We start from the raw sequence: 25,989 nt of genomic DNA, 5'->3' as shown, positions 1-25,989 counted from the left end.
GCTGTGTAATCGTAAATTAGTAAAAGATAAAAGATTTTTATCGCTGATATGCAATTTGTATTTTTTAATTTCATCAGGGTGAATACAATAATCTCATGCATTAAATGATATCTCCAAAACAGCACCAACGGTTGTGTTACGTACCAACCTTACCTGATACGTAGCAAAGCGTAAAACCGCTAGTGTACCTGATGAATCGAAACTACAACGAATGTTGAAAATGGTAACATGTTGATGTGATGAATGGAAACATCATATAAATGCTGGCAAAACGCAAGTTTGTCGATTTTAGAAACCCATCACTTAGCCGTAGTAACTACTTATTTACATGATCTGATACCAACATCGGATATGCTAAGTACCTAAGACTTTGGCTGGATGACCATTTATACATGCAAAAAAGCTGTTGTAGAATTGGCCAAGTCAGCTAGTCCTGCACTAGGCGCCCTATACGGAAATATATAAGTAGTGGAGATATGACTCATCGTGGTTGTATGAATCAACAGTTGGGCCTATCTTATTCTTTGGGAGTGGTATATGGGGAACAAAACAATATGGTGTGATTAACATGATTCAAAACAAAGCAAACAAATTATGTTCAACTGTAGGAAAACGAACATCAAACTTGGATGTGCGTGGCGATTTGGGACTGATAACATGTATCAACAACAAAAAAACGGTCATGCATCCGTCTATTATGTAAGCTGGAACGCACAAACGATGACAGACTTATCATAACGTTGTCGGACTGGGATCCAAGACGTCGTAACAGATGGCACAAGCAAGTGACCGGTTAAAAAACTAGATTGAATGTGCAGATTTTGTTAACAACACTCAAATATCATTTAAAACAGAAGTACATCTATATTTAATTAAAGACAGGTTTACTGACATTTCGAGAAACTGATGAGTTTGTGTCTGATCTTTTTATTAACAGACTTCAACTAAAACAGAAACAAATTACGAACTTACAAACACATATACAAATAGAATGTTAAAACAGAACAATGTATACAGCGTAACATTCCATGTTCCGTAAGACGAACATTGACACTGTATAGAAGGGAGGTGTGGCCATTGACTATTGAAACGGGACGATACACTAGACCGCAGATATATTTGTATAATCAATTATGTAGATTCTGTAATTAACCGTAGAAAATGAAATACACTTCATGATGAACTGTCCGCTCTTTTCTTACATTAGATTTGAACTCTTTCAAAATGATACAAATGTAAACAGTTTTAACATTGTAAATCTGTACTTAAATAATCCTTTTTTAATCATTCACTGATTTTTTACAAAACTTTTACTAAATTTTAACTCAATTTTACAGATTGAACTCAAATTTACTGAGTTTAAACTAAATTTTTACTGAATTGTTTTTTACTGTATATGTGTTTAAGTAACCTTTAGAAAAAAAGGACAAAAAAAGCACAGGTATTACACACCTGGTACCTTTGATAACTATTTGCACCACTGGGTCGATGCCGCTGCTGTTGGTCGTAACGTTCCCGAGAGTATCACAGGCCCAGTAGTGAGCACTTAGGTGTTGACATGAATATCAATTATGTGGTAATGTTTTATAAATTTCTGGTTTACAAACTTTGAATTTTTCAAAAAAACTAAGGATTTTCTTATCCTAGGATAGATACAGATTATCTTAGCCGTATTTGGCACACCTTTCTGAAATTTTGGATCCTCAATGCTCTTCAACTTTGAACTTGTTTTGGCTTTATAACTATTTTGATATGAGTATCACTGATGAGTCTTATGTAGACGAAACGCGCGTCTGGCGTACAAAATTATAATCCTGGTACCTTTAATAATATATGAAGCTAAACAATATGTATATATTTTAGCCAACTGACAATTGACATACGAACAATACATAGTTGTAGGTAAGGGTTTAAAATGAATACCTATGCCTAAGCAGTGTAATATAGGTAAAACTGTAATGGCAGACTTCAATGAATTTGCCAGAAAACTCAGATGTCGTTTTCATTTTGGGAATACAGAAAGTCGGGGAATGCATCCGTTCCGACAGAAATCATTTTATGAACCAACACCTGCTTGCTTTGAACCTGAAAATTTTCTAGATCTAACAAAATTGAATTACCTAATCTTAATTTACGAAATAACTGCTACAGTTTCACTAAAGAACAACAGCTAAGATTACGATTTTTGATAAACATGCAGGATATTATTTTCTATAAAAGCTACAAGGCAGGCGCAATTTTAGTATCTATAACGACACACTTCATTAAAAAAGGGTTAGGGCAGTTAAACTCTATCCATTACACGGAGATGCAAGAATCTAATCTATTACTGATGAAAATTTATATACAAACACAAATCAGCAGGATGTTTGACAATGGAAAGATTGATTAGATAACTCTTGATTTTTTCCATGGGTCATCGAAAGTGGGACCCAGATTGGGTCGTCTTTTTCTTCTTCCTAAACTTCACAAATTAAGGGAACTTGTTATTCAATGGATAAAAAAAAACGATGGCAGTAAATGAATTGCCCCCATGCAGACCAATTATTTCTTAATGTAACTCTGTCACCGAAAGGGTAAGCAAATGTATAGATTACTTTTTGATACCTATAGTTAAAAGACATAACAGTTACATTAAAAATATGGGGATTTCAAAATAGAAAACTTAAGGCCTGCATGATCGGGATTGCCTTTTAATCTCTTTTGACTGCACCAGCATGTTTACAAACATGAAGTTCAATGAACTCATTCAATATGTTGGACTGGCTTATAGCAGTGCAGCAAAAGAAGATTATCCGATAAAATTGAATCAATTAAACCGTTAAAGCCAGAGTGCTGAAAAATAATTATTTGAATTTATTGACCGATATGTTTTACAGAAAATAGGCGCTAGTATGGGAAGTAAATGCTGCCCAGAAATTTATTAGAGCATTTTCAGTTGTCAATGAAATTATTGAAAAATATAAGTATAAAAATAGGATCTTATTTTACGGAAGGTATAGAGATGATGTAGTTATAATAGCTCATTCATCACGAGAAGAGATTGAGGAGACTTTTTAAATAGTTAATGATCATCACCCTTTATAAATGTTTGCTTATGAAATTTCAAACGAAGACATTATTTTTCTCGATACAGTCGTACATAAAAGGTTGAGGTTCAGGAACACGGGTATCCTTAATATAAAGAGCTACATCTAACCTACTAATACATTTCAATATTGAGATATGACGTCTATGGATATCCTAACAGTCTTCTCTGGATTTATAAAAAGGGAAGCTATTCGCCACCACCGAAACAACAGCAACACGCAGAATTTAAAAGATACAATTTGTAAATTTAAAGGCCATCTTAAGCAAAGGGGATACAAGGAGTATGAAATACATCGTTACTGTGAATCAGCTCTCAATATCGAACGATCAGAGTTACTCCGCTTTTAAACAAAAATCTGACAACCAGAAAAAACTAGTATTTGTAACTTAATAACACTTTTAGTTAGTAAATATTAAATAAAGCTTTGCGAAAACATTATAAAAAAACTATTTCGCAATGCGAATGGAGGGAGCTATTTCCAAAAACCACCAATGGTGGCGTATAGTAGACATCCAACTTAAAAGAGATACTAACTAGCTCGGTAGTCAAAGCTTAGTACAACATGACAGTTGGGTCAGTACCCCTGATGATGCACACACCCTTTATATGAGCCGGAATAGTGTAGAGTTTGTCCTATTCTGTACTGCGGAAACACGATGTGTTGGGTCCTGGAAAATGGGAAAACGTGGCTGTTAGGTACTTTCAGACATTCAACATGTATTTATAATTGTGTGTACATATTTAATGTGTTTAAAATCATGTAAAACATGACTATTCCTTTTTTGTAAAAAATGTTTTCCTTTAGTATTACTGTTTTAGCTTTTATTTGTATGTACAGTGTCTCATAGGACTTTATAAACGGGATATGGATCCTTTTTCTATGATGCTGTTTTGTAATTTTATTATAGATCAATATGTGACACTACATAAACTATTATTTATCTTATTCTATCTTATCTCTACTTATTTAGATAACATCTTCTTCGCCACTTTTTTCTATAATCTATGGATGAAAACATATCTACATGTAGATATAAGATAATTATCATTTGGACTAACAGTCGTTAGGACAGAATATTTTTTACATGTAATTGTTTGCAAGACATGAAAAAGATGAAATACATTTAACAAAAACACAATTAAGACCGCATTGTTCTTTTTAAATTCTAACTTCTCTGAATAGGTAAAAAAAACATTTAGCCTGTAATTTTATCTTTTATGTTGTTTCTTTTATCTCGATTAAATATCGATTTGATAGAAAACAAGTGTTTCAAGGACATGGACGACACTTTTAGGAGTAGTAGCTATATGAGATGCTCTCAGTTGTCACTAATTTCTGTCAAATATGACACAATATTATTTTTTATATTCGTTGCTACTTTTTACATCATAAACTTTGAGTACTCATCATTTCTAAACGGACAGTTGTTTGGACAATTGGATTTCAAAATACCACCAAATGTGTTTGCAAGACGTAAATAAAGTCAATATTTTTACTTCAGGATTGAATTGAAGTTTCCAGTATTTCGTAAGAGTAAACTATTGGCATGAATGTAATTGCCTGATAAGTGTATGACATAGATTAGGGAAACAACAAGCAATCAATTACACAACAGCTAGTAAGATGTCATCAATGCTTATATTAAAGATGTAGCAAAACCTGAGTGGACTTTTTGTAGCTAGCTATACCATGGAATAAAGGAAATTAATTAAAATTAAATGAAAAAAAACTGATTATCTTTTAAGATACAAGGATTATCTCTCTTTGTTTAAAACTCTTCCAAATACCATAATTTTGAATCGCTCAATATTCAAAAGCTTTTTCATGGACAAAGACAAGCGTTTTTGGTTATTTTAAGGTAGCACAATACAAAGATTTTATAACTCCAACTCCCAAGTTTTATAATGCTGTAACTTTCTTAATAATGCTTGAAAATTTATAAAAGTGGAAGTTTTGGATAGCTAACAGATTACTCTTTCAAATAAATGCAATGTTAGTATTATGCAACAATTATGTAACCAATTATAATGTTAACTGTGTCTAAAATATTTTTCACCAAATTTCCACTTTCAAATGAAATTAGCTTCTGCATAGGTATTCCTAGAGGGATGATTTTATTATATGTTATTCCTATGGCCATTATCTACAAAAGGGTGTCTCAGATTTCAGATAGAATGAATAGAACAAATTTTACACCTAATTGAACATTGTCTTCTTTTATGTGGTTAGGATGTCTACACTAATTAGAGATTTATGAGAGAATGGAACACCATAGAGACAATCTGAGACACCCTTTTGAAGCCCATGATGTGTTGATCAAGATTCCGTTAAAATTTTCTGTAAAGTTAAAGAGATGATAGAACTAAATTCATTCAAGTGAACGTACTCAGATTTTGCCACTAATTACATAATAATTGATTACATAATGATTGCATAATAAAAATATTGCAACCATTTACAAGAGTAATCTTTTATCTATATATATATATATACCTCTTTTATTATTTTCTATGCATACATAAGAAAGTTACAGCATTTTAAAGGTTAGTGATTGGAAGTAAAACAATCTTTGTATTGTGCTACCTTAAAATATCTATGATTTTGTATTTCTGTTTTTTTTTTCAAAGTAGATATTTTACTATTAATACAGGACATATTCATCACACTATTACTATTACGCGTCTGGCGTATAAAATTATAATCCTGGTACTTTTGATAACTATTTACCATTGAACAATCAGATGTTAATCAGCTCTTATGTAATGCGAAGCATGACGAAGATAACACATTTACTTAAAAGGCTCTGCTAACATGTTTAACCCCGCCACATTATTTATGTATGTGCCTGTCCCAAGTCAGGAGCCTGTAAATTCAGTGGTTGTCGTTTGTTTATGTGTTACATATTTGTTTTTCGTTCAATTTTTTACATAAATAAGGCCGTTAGTTTTCTCGTTTGAATTGTTTTACATTGTCTTATCAGGGCCTTTTATAGCTGACTATGCGGTATGGGCTTTGCTCATTGTTGAAGGCCGTACGGTGACCTATAGTCGTTAATGTCTGTGTCATTTTGGTCTTTTGTGGATAGTTGTCTCATTGGCAATCATACCACATCTTCTTTTTTTATATTCAAGAAAAACATTTAACCAAATACCAGTACATCTCTATATCTTTCTTCATGATGAGGATTGATACTGATCAAATAGAAAAACAATAAAGATGTTACATCAAATTACCTTTTTGTTAATAGAACATGTGCAAAACTTGACATGATAATCATAAGCTTGACCTTGAAATGCTATGCAACAATAAAGTCTTGTATGGCTAACCGGTAAAAAAGATAGAAATAAGGCCTTCAAACGTGCAATGCGGAGCGAATTTTTAAGACACTATAGAGACTGATATAAATTGAAACAATACAAGTTCTGTTCCTTTGCATGGTCTCTTTCAAATATCTAATTTGTTCTTACAATCTGTTTATACAGTACATATTTTGAGTAAAAAGCATGTGATGTTTAATAATGCATAAAAACTGGCTGGAATTAAATTTGGCAATGATGACGAAATGATGAAACTCAATATTAAACACATTTATTTCATCATTCAATTTTGAAACACATAGTGGATTGTTGGCACATAATCTAAATTCTTAAATGATAGAAATGAATAAACATACAAAATGTAACATCACATGAAGAGAAAACAGAACTTATCATACATTTTATAAAAGGTTGAAATAAATCAATGGATAATATATATTTATACATTGTTGGGTTGATGTTTAGACGAGTTGTATATACATTATGTACACAGCCATGTATCACCATCATTGATGGCGATCCGATGGATACATCTGTTGTAGGGTTGTCACTGACTCAGACGTACTTATAAATATAATTATTTTCTGTGACTGTATCTTACATTAATTTGTAGGATCCTTTACTATAGATAATTTAGCTGATCTGTAACAATAACATCTTCATGCATTATATATCATGTACTGCAGTACGCCGCTAGATTAAAACTGACGTGGAAAGGTAACACACGGCCAGCGAAAGCTCTTTTTTGATAGCCCAGGTGGTCGTGTGGTCTAGCGGGACGGCTGCAGTGCAAGCGATTTGGTGTCACGATATCACAGTAGCATGGGTTTGAATCCCGGCGAGGGAAGAACCAAAAATTTGCGAAAGCAAATTTACAGATCTAACATTGTTGGGTTGATGTTTAGATGAGTTGTATATACATTATGTACACAGCCATGTATCACCATCATTGATGGCGATCCGATGGATACATCTGTTGTAGGGTTGTCACTGACTCAGACGTACTTATAAATATAATTATTTTCTGTGACTGTATCTTACATTAATTTGTAGGATCCTTTACTATAGATAATTTAGCTGATCTGTAACAATAACATCTTCATGCCTTATATATCATGTACTGCAGTACGCCGCTAGATTAAAACTGACGTGGAAAGGTAACACACGGCCAGCGAAAGCTCTTTTTTGAGAGCCCAGGTGGTCGTGTGGTCTAGCGGGACGGCTGCAGTGCAGGCGATTTGGTGTCACGATATCACAGTAGCATGGGTTCGAATCCCGGCGAGGGAAGAACCAAAAATTTGCGAAAGCAAATTTACAGATCTAACATTGTTGGGTTGATGTTTAGACGAGTTATATATATATAATATATATAAATACAATTGAAAAGTATCACAGACTGAGTGTGGTTTATGCAGATTTAAATACATTCATTACAACATAACATTTACATATTAATAATAATGATATCGTCAGAAAGTTCATATAATAATAATATTAGATTGTAGGACCTAGAGTTAAATAAAGAATATTTCAAAGAAGAAATTCTGCATTTCATTTAATTACGTTTGTAAGAATATGCATTACAGAAGAACTTTCAACTTAAAATAGTGTAAGGTATACAAATAAATAACGTAAACAATATTAAAAACAAACATGGATTTCCAGAAATGTGAAACTATATGCTACGGCTTACTTAAGATACTTACTTAAGATAAGCAAATAATCTACGTTTATTTATACAATAGTTATCAAAGTTCTAGGATTATGATTTAGTATGCCAGACGCGCGTTTCGTCTACAAAAGACTCATCAGTGACGCTCATATCAAAATAGTTATAAAGCCAAACAAGTACAAAGTTGAAATGCATTGAGGATCCAAAATTTCAAAAAAGTTGTGCCAAATATGGCTAAGGTAATCCACGCCTGAGATAAGAAAATCCTTAGTTTTTCGAAAAAATCATAGTTTTGTAAACAGGAAATTTATAAAAATGACCACAAAAAAGTTGTTGATGCAAACATGAACGTTCATTACAGTACCAGTATAATTCATAATTATAAAGCTTCCCATCGAATATCAAGTCATTCTTTCTTATGCATGTTATAGAAGCCACTTGAAATACATAAATAAATTGCATGATAAAATAAAATAAACAATTTGAAATAATGTTCACACAGGAAATGAAAGCCCAACAGATCTGATTACTGATATTAGTTAAGTTCTATACTAGATCAAACTTTTAACAATAAAAAAATGCCGTGAAAAATTTGGAAAGAAAAACAAACTGTATACCCCGAAGGTATTGAGACTAAAATATCAGAATGAATAAACTATGAAAATGTACATTTACTCACTTCAAAACTAACAACACAAAGATCTATACCTGTATACAATTAACAATTAACTTAATAAATGAATAACCTTCTCCTTTCCCTTATTTAAAGAATTAGTATGTCACCAATACAGAATGCATACAAATACATTGAAAACATTAACATGTATCACGTATTTAGATAAATATAGATTCTATAACTGTATCGAGTTTGATATGATATTTATCAACTCGAGACAGTTAAAGATTTAAAATGTATATGTCGAGAATGGATAAATACCGTATAACACGAGATTTGGTTGTGGAACCCAGTGTTCTCCCCAGAAATTTTGGAAAACAAAAAACTGTATTTTTTCCAGTCATTTGTAGCGTCGCGGCAATGGTTTATTTCCTTTATGGTATATGCTTATATTGTTCAATTTATAACTGAGAATACAATTAAACTATACCCATGATAACAGTTGTTTCAATTTATGTTTTCTATATTCATTTATAGTCACAGAATTTGTTTACCTATTGGACCAAATATAAATATATGTGTGGTCCGAGTTACCCTAGTACATACCCAACTCATAAATGAATGAATGAATTTTATATAAAATGGGAAGAAAAAGTATCATATAGCAATAAAATTTAATTTTTTTTCTTTGTTATGTCTATGAAATTCATTGTTTCATGGTACTCAATGAATAAGTTCCTGTTTATTTTTTATATCAAAATGATATATATTTTAACAGTATTTTAACAATGCATTTTCAAAAAGAATACATTTAGTAAGAAGATCTAGCAATTCTCATTGAGATCGGTTTTTTTTCTGTCTTACTCTACTGTGCTATTCAATTTGTGCATCTGTAGTTATATCGTAAAATGCGGAATTTTTACGTATCTGGCCCGGTTCCGATCTGTACTCTACACAAATATTTCAATGTCGGCCGAAGGAAAATTTACAAAAATAAACAATGTTTGACAAGGGATTGGGAATGCATATGACGCTTGTAATGCATTAAAAGGGTGAAACAATAAGTAAAAAAATGTGATCACTTTCTAAAGTATTATCAAACTTATTTAGCTCAAAATTAAAATGTTTTGTATACGCTCTTGATTGACAAGTAAATTAATTTATCATTTTCGGAAGGAAAAGAAAGTATTTTTTTGAAAGTAGTTAAACTGTACGACAAAATCTTTTTTTAAGGAAATAATTCATTTGTATCTTTGAATTTTCATTAAGAAAATGTAGATTTCGAATTGTTTTATGATTTTCTGATTCATTTATCTGCATGTCGAAATTTGCAATTTGACCACGTGGTATAAGTCTGTCACAAGTCTCAGCTTGGGTTATTCGTATCCAAACAATGATCACCCAAAGGGCAATTAACACCTATTTAATCACTCTGAATTGCCTCTATTGTCCGGCTTAAAGGGATTGATTACAATTCAAGGTGATATAATTGTTATGATCACAAGCGGTAATTAGATGAAAGTTCAAAATATCGGACATGGTACATGAAAAATAGCATCCTCAAAATAATTATAGCGTCGCGGAAATTATTATAGCATCACGGCAATTAAATATAGCGTCACGGTGACGCGACGCTAAACGGCCTGGGGGAAACATTGCTTCAAGCTGTTTCTATAATGATTTTTATACCATTTGCATATTATCCTTTGGTTCGTTTACTCTTTCTTTGCGATATCATCAGGCCTCCTTTTTCATGACGCCACAATATGAATTACAGAGATAAACACGAAAAGATTACGTCAAAATCGTCATAATCGAATTCTAACAAAGGAAAAACAGAGATCAAACAAACAACATGTTCATAAAATAAATATAATCAACATGTCAGGAAAGGACAAATCGAGTACGAATTAAAGAAATAGAAATACCAAACAGCTTTTAACCAAACACTGCAAATAAATGACTTTTTGTATAGTTAAAAGATAGTCATTTACTGACCACAGTAGCAGGACCTCGAAAACTGTTTTGGTATTGAATAGATTCAAATTCATTATATATCTTCAAAATATTGCACATTTGAAGCGTGCTCTACCATTGCAGTCATGAAGTTATCTATCAAATATGTTATTATGTCAACAAGATCTATTCTAAAACTGACTAGATTGATAATAGACTTAAGAACTATTTAAAATAACAATGAATGAATACACAATATATGTAAAATGTCAAAAAATTAAAAAAATATGTGTATAAGGTTTAGAAACAGGGTAAAAAGCAAACATCGCTTAGCTTTTCTTTTGTGGTAGCGAGTACAAATAAGTCTTAAATATTTTATCTTATATTGTTTTTATCCTGCAATTTACACCCGACACTGGAAACTTCGGTTTTTAAAATTCAAATCTCTGTCTTTTAAACGAAATCGACATAGTGTAAACACGGATCACGAAGAGGAGCCCAAAAGGAACTGTTATGCAAAAAGAAACATCCACATTACGTGTACAGCTTGCTCAACATGGATAATAGAATACTTAATGTGTACAAGTATAAATAGAGCATTTTTTTGTGTGTACATAGTTGGCTGATTGCAGGATAAATCAAGATATGTGACTATAGACACTTCATTAATACAAATTATCTGCAAATTTACATACTGTACAAATATTTCCTTACTAGTAAAATATTAATAAAAAATGCATTTTGAACAATAACAAGAAAACAAATATTGATGTACTGCTTTAAGTATGAATCAAAACACCTAAAAAAAATCTTTTCAGCACTATTGAAACTTGTATATAAAAATACAATACTGCTTATAACTAAAACTTAAAAATAAATGACTAATAGACTATTCAAATAAAATGATAGTCGAAATTTGAATAACCGGTATACAAATATTGCAAAATGTTAACAGATGTAAAATATCCCTGAATCATTTTCGGACTAGTATATATTAACACCATAATAATAAACATAACAGTGAAGACATTTTTGTTTGGCTTGATGCAATTACTGACAATATTCAATGATATTCTTATTGTGTTTCTCCTGTTCTGTACTTTCTTGGAGAGGTACAAAAATGACTTAACGCCAGATTCTGTTGGGCTATCCTTTGTTTTTATTGGTTTCTCCTATAAAAGATATTAAAACACATCTGATGTCACACATTTTATAATGAAAGTATTAAAATTGCATGTAAGAATTGAAACTACCGCAATATGTCAAATTGTTAAATTAATGTAATTTAAAGATCTGTTGGAAGTGAACGTTGTTTTTCATTTTTTTTAAAAAGAGTAGATTGAAAACGTGAATATTAATTGTCACGAGTATGTAAAACTTGTATCTATTAGCTGATCACAAAGATGGTATTAACACGAATAAAACTATATTGCCCACCCTTCAAACTGTATAATATATTTAAGAAGGATGTATCCTGGAAATTAACATAATCATCAAACAAAATGAAGAATCTAAAAAAAACAATTGTAAATAACAAACAATAAATTATGTGGAAAATTAAAACCAAAAACATGAGAATACTTTCCTTCTGGTGATAATGTTTGCAATTTGCAAACCTCTGCACACAAATATGTTTCGTTTGTTAGTATTATTTGCAAATTTTCATATTAAGACATGAAATTGAAGGAATCTCATAGACAGTTGCACTACACTGTTATTTCTGACAAATGATGGTCGTTAAAATCGGAACCAAATTATATATTTATTTCTTGATAATATTTGCATTAAAATGTACCAGATACACGTATCTATCTAACGTAGTTTAACTGTTTGAACGTTACAAATAGATTTCTTTTAACTTCCGAAATTAATAGAAAAAGATTATCTTAAGTTTACCGAAAACTGGCTTTCACTGACTTATCCTTCAATTTCATCTTGAACCTCATCTTTTCATAGGCACATGAAAGAATTACCACCGTTAGCACTACCCAAATTCCACAACCAATTATCAATAAGATACTGTCATTCATTCTGCTACTGAAATGTAGAAAAACAATTATGAAAAAAGAATACAAGCCAGACAGTTAAACAGGGTCATTTCCTGAATATACATATGTTTGTTGCAATTTGAGTTAGAACCAGTATGTATGATGCTCTTTAGCTTGAAATTATATATAAAGAGTAACACGATATATACATTCTGTGTAAACTTTTTGTTTCAGGCCGAAAATTACTTCGTACAAGGTAAACAATTTGACACAATATAGCAACTAGAACATGGGTAATGCATTCTGTCATTTAGTTAATTTTTCAACTCATCTATTATTGAACGAATCAAGCATGCCCTGTACGTCCTAAATATCAGCCAGAAACAGAATGTACACATTTTAAAAGAGAACATTTCGTATGATTGCGAATGAAAAACTATATAGAAGTTAACAACTATAAGTCGTCGTTCGGCTTCAACCGCATTGTTTGTTAATAAATGCCTCGAAATGACAATTGTTAAGCAATTTAAACGAGTAAATCAACGATTGTTTTAGGTACAAACCAATAAACGAAAAACAAAAAATTATATGCAAAAGCAAACGACAACCATGGGAACTTTGACGTGTAATTATATTTTTATTCCAAAAACATATTTATATTAGATATGTAGAATCACTAAAAAGTTATGGAATAACTATGCATATCAATACAGAATGCCATTAAAAAGTAGTGTCATATATAAAAAAAAATCGCAAAGTTATGACCTTATTTTTGGCATATCCACGTTTACCCATTAATAGGACGTTACGCCCCCGTTTCAAAGATATTATGCTCAGTAAGGCTATGCAAGACTTAAGATACACGTCTTTTTTACATTTTACAAAACATTTGACCGCCAGAATAATTGTAGGTAGATTAAGTACATTAGAGAAACACAATAAACTATTGGCTAGAAGGAAAATATATGTCAAATTTAGGAGTATTGGTGATAATTTCAAGAAAGAAGTTGATAATTTCAAACTTAAATAAAATAGATATTTCTAAGATTAAAGTTTGAAATTCCAAAATAAAAGTAAAAATTCAAAGATTGATAATTCTTAGATTAAATTCGACAACTTGGTAAAAATCCCCTATTCACTTCTTTTCTTATTATATGGACTAGTGTACGCCAACAAGAACTAACAAGTGTTGGTTTTACACACACTAGTGACGACTGTTACTCGTATTCTGTTAGATTCCAAGCTAACAATAATAAGGTACCTGGCTTTGTAAGAGTTATACATGGAGTGTTTGATGACATGTTGTAAAATTATTTTTTTTGCCCTTTTAGTCTTTTATAACATGTATGATAAGAACAGAATATTTAGAAACTATAATTTACTACTACTAGCTAGTTACTAGAAGTACTAACCAACAAAAATTTGCAAACACTAAATTCGTCACTTGTGTCTATTACCAAAACAAGTTCCAACACGACAAAATATATCGAAATGCTTGAAATAAATTCTAACAATTTATTAGCATAGAAAGACAAGCGTACACTTCATACAAAAACAATAGTAAAAAATGCATTCAAATATTATGGTTCATCAACTATAAAAGAAAGCTTGGAAACCCCTACTGGGTAAAAAAAAGGCCTGAATAACTTTAAGTTACTGACACATGCTACCTCTTAAACAGTTAAACCTCCGGGATCGTTTACTTTGAAAGTAAATATATCTGTATTATGTTTTTTTTTTCTAAATGAGGTAAACCTTATATATAAAGATAGAAAAAAAGAAAACAAACTACTTTGAGAAAAAAAATGCAAACTATGAATTATTTCCCATGTTTCGGCGACGAGTTGTTATAAGAACATGGTATCTTGTTTACATTTCTACAAATAACCTGGTTTGGGAATTTCCACAAATATTGGTCACACATTATGTGCATTAAAAAACAATGAACAGTGATTGCTATAAATTTTTGTAAGTTGTTTTTAATATCTCCTTTTTATAAAACTTTTATTTATTTCAACTAATTACCTACAATATATACATTTGCATATATACAGAAATAATATAGATCTGCAGATAATCATGTAATAATCGCAAACCCATATCATATGAAAGGACCGGTCCATAATGCAAATGAAAACCATTTTCGTAGGATACTTTCTTAGTCAAAACATCTGTAAATCATGGATTTTTTTCTATAACATTTGACATGATAATTCAAATATTGATATCTCTAATCACGGACTTTACCTTCTGTCAATGTTGTGTACAAAAATATATTTATAAATTTATGATATATATATATAGACGTAAAGATATAAAATATTTGGAAACGGGCAAAATGAAAACATTTAAATATGGCAGAAAATTTCATGTGAACGGCAATATGACTTGTAAGACAACAAACCTTATTTACTGCGTCACGTGTCCTGGTGTCACGAAAATTATATTGGACAATCCGGGAATAGCATCTGTGAACAGATGCGATTTCACAAAGAACAAAACAAAAACACCCACAATACAGAAACTCGCCAATTAGTGCCCATTTTGACACTTGTGGTAAAAAAACATTTTCAAATAATGCCTATTTTTTAATAGACAGGACGAAGCCTATGAAAAGGAGATGGAACGTTATTTCATAACAACGTTCCGATCAAAATTAAATCCCGTGAACTTTTAATTACGAGCAATGACGGAACGTCACAAACCTTCTTAACGACGTCACACATAACGATGCAACATCAGTCATCCTGAAGAGTCCCGATGACAGGATGACATCGATTGAACTGGAACTGTTAACTTGTTGCTTATCTTACTATTTATTTTATGAATATAAAAAAATATATAATATATATAGGCGTAAATAAAGGAAATTTTCACATATGCAGATATGTATATATATTCATAAAATAAATAATGAAATAAGTAAACAACAATGAACAAATTAACAGTTCCAGTTCAATAGATTTCATCCTTTCATTTTGACTTTTCAGGATAACTGATTTAGCATCGATATGGGCGACGTCGTTAGGGAGGCTTGTGACGTTCCGTCATTGTTCGTAATTAAAAGAATTATGGCGATGAGTCCATAATGTAACTGAAACCGCAACGGCCAGCTAGAACAAAGAGAACTTACGATATTCAGAGGAATAATGGAAATATAAATACCACCCCTGATCATCCAAAAGTTTAACAGAATACCAATATTGGAACATATGCCGCCTTTGCCTCTAAATCAACTCTTAAAAAAATTGACAACACATCATTTAGAAATAAATCGTCATAGAGACCAAACACTCAAACCGTCAATCCGTCCCCAGAACATTCATAACAAAATAAAGATGAATTGAAAGTAGTAAACAATAGAGGTAGAGGACGCGGAGGAAGACGTAGAAGATATCGTGGAAAAATAGATAACTCTGATCGCGATGGTAGAAGTGGGGGCATATCCAAACGTGGTGGACACAGTAGAGGGCGATGAAGAGAAGCGCAACTGTCTATTTTAGAGAGAGGCCAACACTTACAACCATCCGACTTGATTCATACTACAACCCAACGTCCGAACCGCAAAATAATCCAAAAACCTCTCACAAAGAACATTGAACCTAAGTGAAATTTATCTATTATCAAAAGGTTTTAAATTTCTTCCCGTTCCATATTCAAATGTAACGAAATTAAAAGCTGATATCAGCAATTTTTCTAGACACCTCTGATTAAAAGAAGAATTCGGGAATAAAAGGGACGATGATAAATCTCTCGTAAGAAACAAATCAACTTACATCCCAAGACCGGGCAGAAATGATTATTTACATACTTACATTGACACAATAACCAAAATTCCTGCCCGAACATGGAAATGTAAACAGAACTTAACCAAAAATGAACAGGATGCGTTAAAAAGTCTTAATAATGACGACACCATAATCATCAAAGAAGCAGATAAATGAGGAGCCATCATCATTATGGATACCTACTTTTATAAAGAAAAAGTATTTATGTCGGTCAATTCCGAGTTATTTCAAACATGATATGGAATTTTTAAATCACATTTCTGCCTTAGTTCCGGAAGAAACACTATTAACAAGCTTTGACCTTACAAGTCTATACACAAAAATTCCGCATGATCTAGGTCTTACAGCCTTTAAATACTGGATCGAAGGAAAACGGGATGAAATTGACGGTAGATTTGAAACAAACTTAATACTAGAGGCTATCAAATAGTGCTGGAAGAAAATACATTTTATTTCGACGGGAAAAGATGCAGGCAAATCAAGGGACAGCCATGGGAACTGAAGTTGCCCCTCAACTACGTCAATTTAGTGATGGGATATTTAGAGCAACAGATGTATCGACAAATATCTGTCCAATACGACCAAAATTTCAGTGATTATGTCATTCACTTTTGGAAAAGATATTTAGATGACTGCCTAGTATTTGGAGCAGATCAGAGGAAGATTTATATAAATTTAAAGATCTAATCAACTCCTTAAATCCGTCGATTAGATTCACCATGGAAACCAGTGACACTTAACTACCACTTTTGGATATTCTTATCTTGAAATCAGGCAGACAAATAACAATTAATATCTATTATAAATCCACAGACACCCATCAATTTTTAAATTTTCATTTGTGTCATCCGTCCCATACATAACGTAGCATACCTTACTGTATGGCCAGGCGGATTTGTGCTATAGTGTCGGACAAGAACATTCTAGACGTACGTTTGAATGAATTGAAAGACTATTTAACCCAACCAGAGGGTCTTATCAAAAGTGGAATACGAATTGCAAAACAACTGACACTTTAGAATTAAGAACCGAGAACGTGAAAGACACGGATGAAAGCTTAATGAAAATACTGTTCGTAAGTACACATGACGCGTATTTACCGAACGTATTTAATACTATTAAATCAAACCTTCCGAGTCTACATGAAAGTGATACCGAAAGAAAACTTGATTTTCAGTCGAAGATAACATAAAAAAACTTAAAGAAACATTTAAACAGAGCTCGATTCGAACCGAAAGTCAGTGACTTTGAAATAAAGTCTTGCGGAGATTCACGATGCGGTGTTGCGGTCAAAATATCAAATATTTAAAGATGGGAAAAAATTATATGTGAACGCCAATATTACTTGTTAGACAACAAACCTTATTTACTGCGTCACGTGTCCTGGTTGTCACAAAAACATTATATTGGACAGACCTGGAATAGCCTGTGTGAAAGGGTATGCGTTTATAAAGAACAAATAAAACACCTACAACACAGAAATTCGCAAATTAGTACCCATCTTGACAAAAAACAATTTCAAATAATGCCTTTTTTTAAATATAGCTGGGATGAAACCTATCGAAAGGAGATGGAGCATTATATCATAATAACGTTCCGATCAAGATTAAATTACGAGAATTTTTTATTACGAACAATGACGGAACGTCACAAGTCTCCTAAACGACGTCGCTCATAACGACGCTTAATCAGTTATCCTAAAAGAGTTCCAATGGAAGGATGAAATCGATTGAACTGGAACTGTTAACTTGTTTACTTATTTTACTATTAATTTTATTATAATATAGATATAAATATATTCAAGTATCATGGTTTTTATTTTTTCCGCTTAAATAGGTATTAGGAATTTTCAATAATTTTTTAAATATTAAAATATTAATATAGAAATATAGGAATAATAAAATCCAGCAGAATGGCAGTTTGGAACAGGTCTTTCAGTTTAAAAGACCTTAATCTATTTATAAATGGTATCATAAAAGAAAACGTCTATTTTTTTCAGCTGCATATGTATGGTTTGAGGAAAATAGATTTATTATCAAATGACAAAATAACTTTTGCAGGCACTTAAAACTACATTGATTTGTAAACCACAGACAATGATGACTGAATAAAGAATTGATACGTCTAACCTTATCGACCTTTGTAGCAGGTAACACAATATTCACCTGTTTACATAGCTAATATTTCATCAGCCTTGATCGTATTAACATTGTTAGGATAATAGAGGGTTATATTTATTAAAAGGCATCTAATCAGAATTTTTTTATAATCTCAGTTGCAAACATATCATTAAGGGAACAGATTATGTAATTGTGAAGGGAATGAGGTTTAATTATTTCTCGCTTGCATACATTCACAATTTGAAGGGAAAAAATGAACCAGTGCAAGGAAAAATAATCACATTTTGAATAAGAGTCCTTCATAATATATCTTTTTAAAAGCAATTTATATTTTAGCTAGCTTGGAACGATACAAAGTGTTATGACCGATATAAAGAAGGAGCTTCTTTCAATCAATCAAACAATTAAGTGTTGTAGAAATAGGGTCAAGCATACTAGAATTTTCAAACGATATTTTCAAATAGCAAAAAAAAGACGACGGATAGATTACTTTTACTTTTGAGTAACATACCAGCATATCAACGAGATCAAAAGTATTCTTCTTCTTTATGATCCCTTAACTCAGGTACGAAACGATAAAAAAAAATAATTGAAAGACAGAAGGGAGTTCTGTAATTTCAATAAATAATAGCAGATCATGATCATCCAGTTAATAAAATAGACAATACATTGAAAAGTGTGTATTTTGAGTACATTGTCACCTCGGGAACAAATTATAAAATGTTCAAACATGATATTTTAAAAAACGGAAATTTATTTTATTAATCATTTATTAGCAAATCATAACACCTTATCAAAACCTCTTGGACAGACTATAGAAAACGAAAGATCAGCAAGACGAGATCTACAAATATATCAACAGGACCAAAATCGTCACGCGACTTATTGCACTTCAATGACGAAATTATTTTATCATTTTATATCATAGATGCCTATTTAAAAAAAATGGTATGCATGCATTATCCATCAGACAAGGTCTCACAATAAGTCTTGTGACTTAAATCTTCACAAGACTTAGTGGGGCAAGCGAATGGCATCTATAAATAATTTTTACCATTTTTGTTTACTTTTTTCCCATAAACCTGAAAAGTATAAAACAAAAAACTTTAAAAAGGCAAAAAAAGATCAGCAGGATAAAATCTACACGTACCTAAAAATCACAGCTAACTGTTTTTATCCTTTCGTTAGTATCTTACAATAAAGCTGTCATTGTTGCAAGTAAGAGACATTGATGTACAGTCTGTGGAAATTGTACAAAGCTTGAACATAAACTTCTTGAGACTGATTATATCTTAAAAATATTTTTTTAACAATTTCATGCTGTTTTATTTTACTTATTAACAAACTTGTGATATCGACTTATATATTGTTTGTCATTCAACATTTTTGTTTACAATTACAGAATACGAGTTCATAAAAGACAAACAGCAATGCAGTGCCTTTAACATTTGTAAGGTATATTTCTGAGAAATCTAATATTTACAAATTTTAAAGTGGGTGTGACATATTTATTGCACATAGAAGTATGTTTATGCTCAAATGCCAAAAATGTTCACAAGGAAGCATAGTTAAATATCGCTTTTCCTTTTGATTCCTGGCCACATTATAGTACTAAAAAACTGAAAAAAAGGAGATGTAACGAATCCAGAGTAACGAATTTTTACCTGCTGTACCTATACATCTTATGAAACATATTATCATGTATTTATTAATTTGAGTCAAAAATCCATAAAGGGTTGGACAATTTTGACTGATAAAGTTTAAAAGTCTGACTGTTCATCTGTTTGGCAATAAGTATTTTTGCAAAAATGAACAATTTTCCAGTAAGATATTTCTTTGAATAAAATAAATACACACGACTGTGTTTTTATTTTATAGATATCTATTATGTTGTCTTTCAAAATTGGGCAGAAGCATGCTAGCGTATGGTTTGTTTTAAGGGAAACATGTAAACGGGAAATAAGACTTACATATTTATTTTATTTTTTTGTAGCATTTTGACGTACATTGAATTGGCTGCTATGGTAACAACTGCAATTTTTATTTATTTTTTTGTATGTTTTTTGTTGTTTTTCAGCAGTGTAAAAGAAACTTTCTATATTTTTTTATTTACAATATTTCCATTACACGTTAAATCTCCCTTAGTTCCAATGATCAAAAGTTACTTTTTGCAGGTATTTGGGATTCAAACGATTCAAAAGAACAATGAACCCATGCAATTAACGTTCATGTCATACATAAACATAAATACAATTGAAGAGGGGTCTCATCCATCGTGAATCAATAGTAACCTACATGATTCTTCCAAATAAACGTTTTTGATATTTCCTCAAAATTGAAAGAAAAACTATACCATAATTAAAGCTTTATTTTTATCATATCTTAAGCATACTTAAAAACCTGCTCGTGCATTTTTCATTGTTATTCAACGCAAACAAATTATCTAAGATACCTTGGACGATCTCATTTCACAAAGGATTTCTATTGTCTACTTATTGTACCTCGAACTTATTTACCCGGTGTAGGTGTTTAAGTTGAGGTTCAATATACTTAAAGTTAATCGGTCATTACTAATTAGATACGCCCTCTTAAAATCAGAGGGTCCGAACTAGGATCGGGAAAAAACATCCAGCAAAATACCATAATTTACAATTTTAGACTTTTTTGATTTAAAGTGCTTTAAATTGCTAAAATATCTCCGATCAATAATCAAACGTATTTTGTGGAAATTATAACCTGTCCCGAACCGTGAGATGTTGGCTGCAATAGGAATTTATTTATAAAAAAGTCCATATCTCATTTACGTTTAGTGGCCGTTTTTTTATTGTTAATACATGACGTTTTGTTTATGGCATTTTTCTATCGTGAAGAAAAAATAGGGAAGGAGGCCGCTAATATCTTAACTTACGAGTTCGATCATCATGGTTCAAGTCTTTTCTATTACGGGATACGTTTTACCTCTAGCGAACGCTCTGCCTTATTGTAAAAAGTGCCACTCTAAATTTGTAAGCATTTGCATCAGATTGATACACTTTGCATCTAGTCGTGAATATGCATGAAATATTTGACACTGGACACAGAGGAGCAATAAATTAATCAGCTGCATTCAGTGATGTATAATCATTTGTCCTCAGTTGATTATTATCTCAAACAGTTTTCCAATTTTTATATATTTCATTTTTATTTACATTTTTTATTTTTTAGCTTAAATCTTAGCATTTCTTCCATAATTTTTTCTCTTTGCATTTAATCTTTTTTTTAACATTAAGAAAACGTTGTTGTAGGACACACCAGGGGTTACATTGTATCCTTTCAAGCAAAACTAATATATGGGGAGTGGTAAGAACAGAAAAAAATCTTCATTGAGTGGCAATAACTCTTATATTGAAGCGTACAATGACGGCTGTCTCGTCTAGGTGACAGAATTTGCTGTTTCAGGTTTATTCATATCTCAGACTGGTATAATAGTTGTAATAAAAGCCAAAAAATGAAGAAAAAAATGTTGACAACAATTTATAAACTTATTTTGGGCGTTTCATTTTTTTCTTTTTATTGTCTTGCTGATCGGTTTTGCTATAATTTTTTCATCTACTATTGTCCTAGCAAAAGTCACAAAAAATGTTGTTAAAATCAGCCATGCGATTTATTTGAAAAGTTTTAGATGACTTACACATTTCATTTCAATCATTCAACTCGTGCGTAGATCGTCTTTCCCTCTAATGTTTTAAGGTATAGATAGCGTGAAATTCTCGCTACACCAGGCATCTGATATACATTCCTATTATATTTTGATCGGACAAAGCTGCGTATTTATATATCCGATAAGCAAAACGAACGCACCCATTTAGCAAGGGTATACTGTGGGACGGGAGAGGTCAAGGGATGTCAATATTTCTATACCCAAGTGAATCATTTGGTTTTGAATAAAAAGAAGATAAAGGTTTACATTAATGCGACAGCAACCCAAAGAATCAGATAAATCAAAATAAATTGAGTCAACATTTAGTCTTATTTTTTTTATAGAAAGATGCGTATACAGAATAATAAGCTCAAAACCGACCCATGACTAAATAATAGTTGTACGGAGTTAATTCAATAACATTTACCGTCAAATATTATATATCCGAAAAAGCACACTTGATTCAATATTATTTACCGTCAAAGATATCCCAACAATCACAATGGTTTGGTTGAAAAATTTTACCTGCCCTATTTTACTTTTGATCAGTGAAAATTTAAGAAGTTGTAATATAAACCAGTAAAATAAAAACACTTCACTGTATAATATAACGATAAAATAATGGATGACGACCAGCGGCAAATAAAATTAATATTCAGGACAATAACATGTAAATATAATAAAAGTATTCACCCCGGTTTTTTTTAGACTGACACGCTGATTCGGTTTTTGTATTGTGTAAGTTCACAAGATATTAGTTCGCAGGAAGAAAAGTCAACCGACCCGGACACATTTCCGACTCTGAGCCTGCCAGTCTGTGCCTTTACTCTATGATGCCACGTGTTTAGCGTTGAAACAGAATACAAATTTAATTAACGTCTTTGTTTGACCCGTTCGGGATTTGAACAAATGACCTCTCGCTCTCGAGCCGAACACCCCTTCACGAGACCAACTAGGAGAGCGGTAAGGATCGGTTGTACAGAATATCATACCAAAATACAATACACAATACAGTTTCACAGAATTTTCACAGTTACTGTAGTAGTGTCATTTTTACGTCTATTAATTATATATAAATAATAGTAAAAATATCTTTAAAGTTCTTAAATTAATTCTATTTATAATCACGTTTAACTCTAGAATTTTGATAAAGGAATATTATTATTTAAATCAAATCTACACTTTACTTTTTATATTGAGTTCATGAATATTCAAAAGGGTCTTACTTTAAATTACGTATTTGATTGGTCATTGTCATTTTTCGCGGTCAATTTATATTTTGTATTGACCAGGTAGATTTGCACGGGAGATTGAGATTTACAGTCGCATGATATTGTATCTCGAATTTATATACCTGTATTATTGTGGACACAACATATTATCTATTTAATGTAAGTTAACTTCTTTGTTATATAATTAATATTTTCACATGTAAATGATAAAGTTAGCAAAGTTTATATTATATGATTTCGTTCTCCTCGTAAAGTTTGGTTATTACATAAGTATGATAGATGTACCCGAGAATATTTTATTTAGCTTCGTGCTTCATATATTTTATTGTCTACCGTTAATTTGTCACGATAGAATATATAGTACAAGATAATTTGCATAGCTATTTGATTATTGACACAGATAATTTATATTTCATAAATGGCGGCATATTAGACAAAATAAGGAAAAGTGTTAAAGTTGATATTTATTAGTACACTTATATTATACATTGTAGTGATAGAAGTTTAACTATAAATGAATCTGAGTTATTTTGACATATTGTATATTTTAATATTTTACGAGTTCGAATGTTTATGATTGCAATTTTGGTTTTAGGACTCCATTGATGTAATTATATACAGAGTATAAATTGTGAACTGTGCCTATTCCTTGCCAGTAAAAACTCACTCCACAAGTGGTAAGAGTCAATCTATTTTTCATTATGTAATGTTGTAAACAAAACGTTATGGATTATCTTCCTTTAAATATGCGGTTTTAAGCATATTTAATATATTGGCTTCATAAGTCGTTATAAAAATAGTATTTACAATTTAATGATTGTTGTAATGTAATTGTATCTAAAGAACAAATAATATCGTATGTTCCGATTACCTTAATGTTACATTTGCAGTTTTAACTTTAGTTTTGTACCGTACACATAGTAAACCAGTAAACTTTATATAGTATATTATTTACGATGAAGGGTTACATTCTTATGTAGTGTATCACAATGTGAATTAAAAGTACACGTGACATTAGCTCACTGATTGTCTCTTATGTGTATTCGCTATATAGTACACAGTATTAATGTGCATTGTATTTTACCATAACTATATGTGTAATGTGTAATTTAAGATACTTGTGTTTTATAATAGATCTGTTATTTATTATTGTGATATTGTTATTTCAGAGTTTATTTTTATACTACTGGTATAATAAATCATCCGAACCCTAAACAGAGTTTATTATTACTTGACCCAAGAATCGACCCTGTTACAAAATGGCGCCCAACGTAGTTTGATGGATTTGATGGCACAGTCGAATTAGGGTACCAGTGTGTGTGTGTGACCACCGAAGCAGACGACAGACGAGACCACGTGATGTTTGTTTACCAACAATGCGCAGATGTCCGAAGATGCACGTGCCATTGTTTACATCCGTTGATGTCCACATGTGTTTATTTACATTAACATTTTATACCGTGTTCCAGTTATGAAGATTTGTGAAACCGGAAGTTACTTTTAGTAACTTAGACTTTTTTGATTTTCTTAATTGAAAATAGAACTTTTGTTGTTTAACCAGTTATCAAAGGTACCAGGATTATAATTTAGTACGCCAGACGCGCGTTTCGTCTACATAAGACTCATCAGTGACGCTCATATCAAATGTATTCATATTATTGTGATTGGAATTGGAAAAGTAACTTAGCTTTATAAGGTAGGCTTTTTACTTATATATATATTATAATTGTATACTGAAATAGTTTGCTTACACACTTTGAAAAAAAAACAACATTTTATACATACATTAATTTGTTTACATAAAGAAGACTTTAATTAGATAGCATACATTGCAATTGGTCGATTACTATATCGTATTGCAACATCAGCACTTATTACAGCAACATACATTGATAGATAGCATACATACATAAATACATGTAGTGCTATTGGTATACCACAGTTCAACTTGAACTTAGTTACACTTAAACATTTTTACACATTGACATTGTTCATTCATTCATACTCTTTTGGATTTTGAATTTTTTTGTTAACGTCCTACATATTGACCTTTCACACTTAAACATTTTACATTCGAACATTGAATTTAAAAAAAAAAAAATTTGTTCATTGGACATTAGCATCACTTGGTGATTGATTGTTTACATTAAAAGGAGAGTGCAGATGTACTTGTAGAATTTATTGACTTATATTTTTACACATTAAAAGTACATTTTATACAGAAAGCAACACTATCGTATACAGTTATAGTATATAGTACCTTTACTCTGTGTTGAACTTAGACAGAGTTTGAAAAATCTATAGTTTGATTAAATAGATTTGAAATAAGTGACTGTTGAATTATTTTAATTTATTCACTTATAAATATAATCTGATTGAGGTGCACTCATTTGCATATGATGCTCAATCATTTTGATATTTGATAGTACTTATTTATCAATGCACACTCATGTGTATTTGATATAATTTGTGTGTATTTTAGTAATTATAGAATTGAGTATTAGTTATTGATTAAAATTTACCATTTTG

The 25,989-nt window shown here is 31.2% G+C and overlaps 1 protein-coding gene and 1 long non-coding RNA gene across 2 annotated transcripts in view; one reads left to right on the top strand and one right to left on the bottom strand.

Annotated features, from left to right (window-relative positions):
• The window catches only part of LOC143047351 (putative inhibitor of apoptosis), a 248,916-nt gene that overhangs the window by 23,015 nt on the left and 199,912 nt on the right, over positions 1-25,989 (bottom strand). The gene's annotated exons all lie outside the window — the stretch shown is intronic.
• LOC143049085 (uncharacterized) lies at positions 23,429-24,675 on the top strand. Its single transcript, XR_012970051.1, has 2 exons — positions 23,429-24,137; positions 24,630-24,675. It is a non-coding gene; the product is annotated as an uncharacterized LOC143049085 (long non-coding RNA).

The sequence above is a fragment of the Mytilus galloprovincialis genome, chromosome 10 (genome assembly GCF_965363235.1).
Source record: "Mytilus galloprovincialis chromosome 10, xbMytGall1.hap1.1, whole genome shotgun sequence".
NCBI lineage: Eukaryota > Metazoa > Mollusca > Bivalvia > Mytilida > Mytilidae > Mytilus > Mytilus galloprovincialis.
This window is presented reverse-complemented; position numbering and strand designations above follow the sequence as displayed.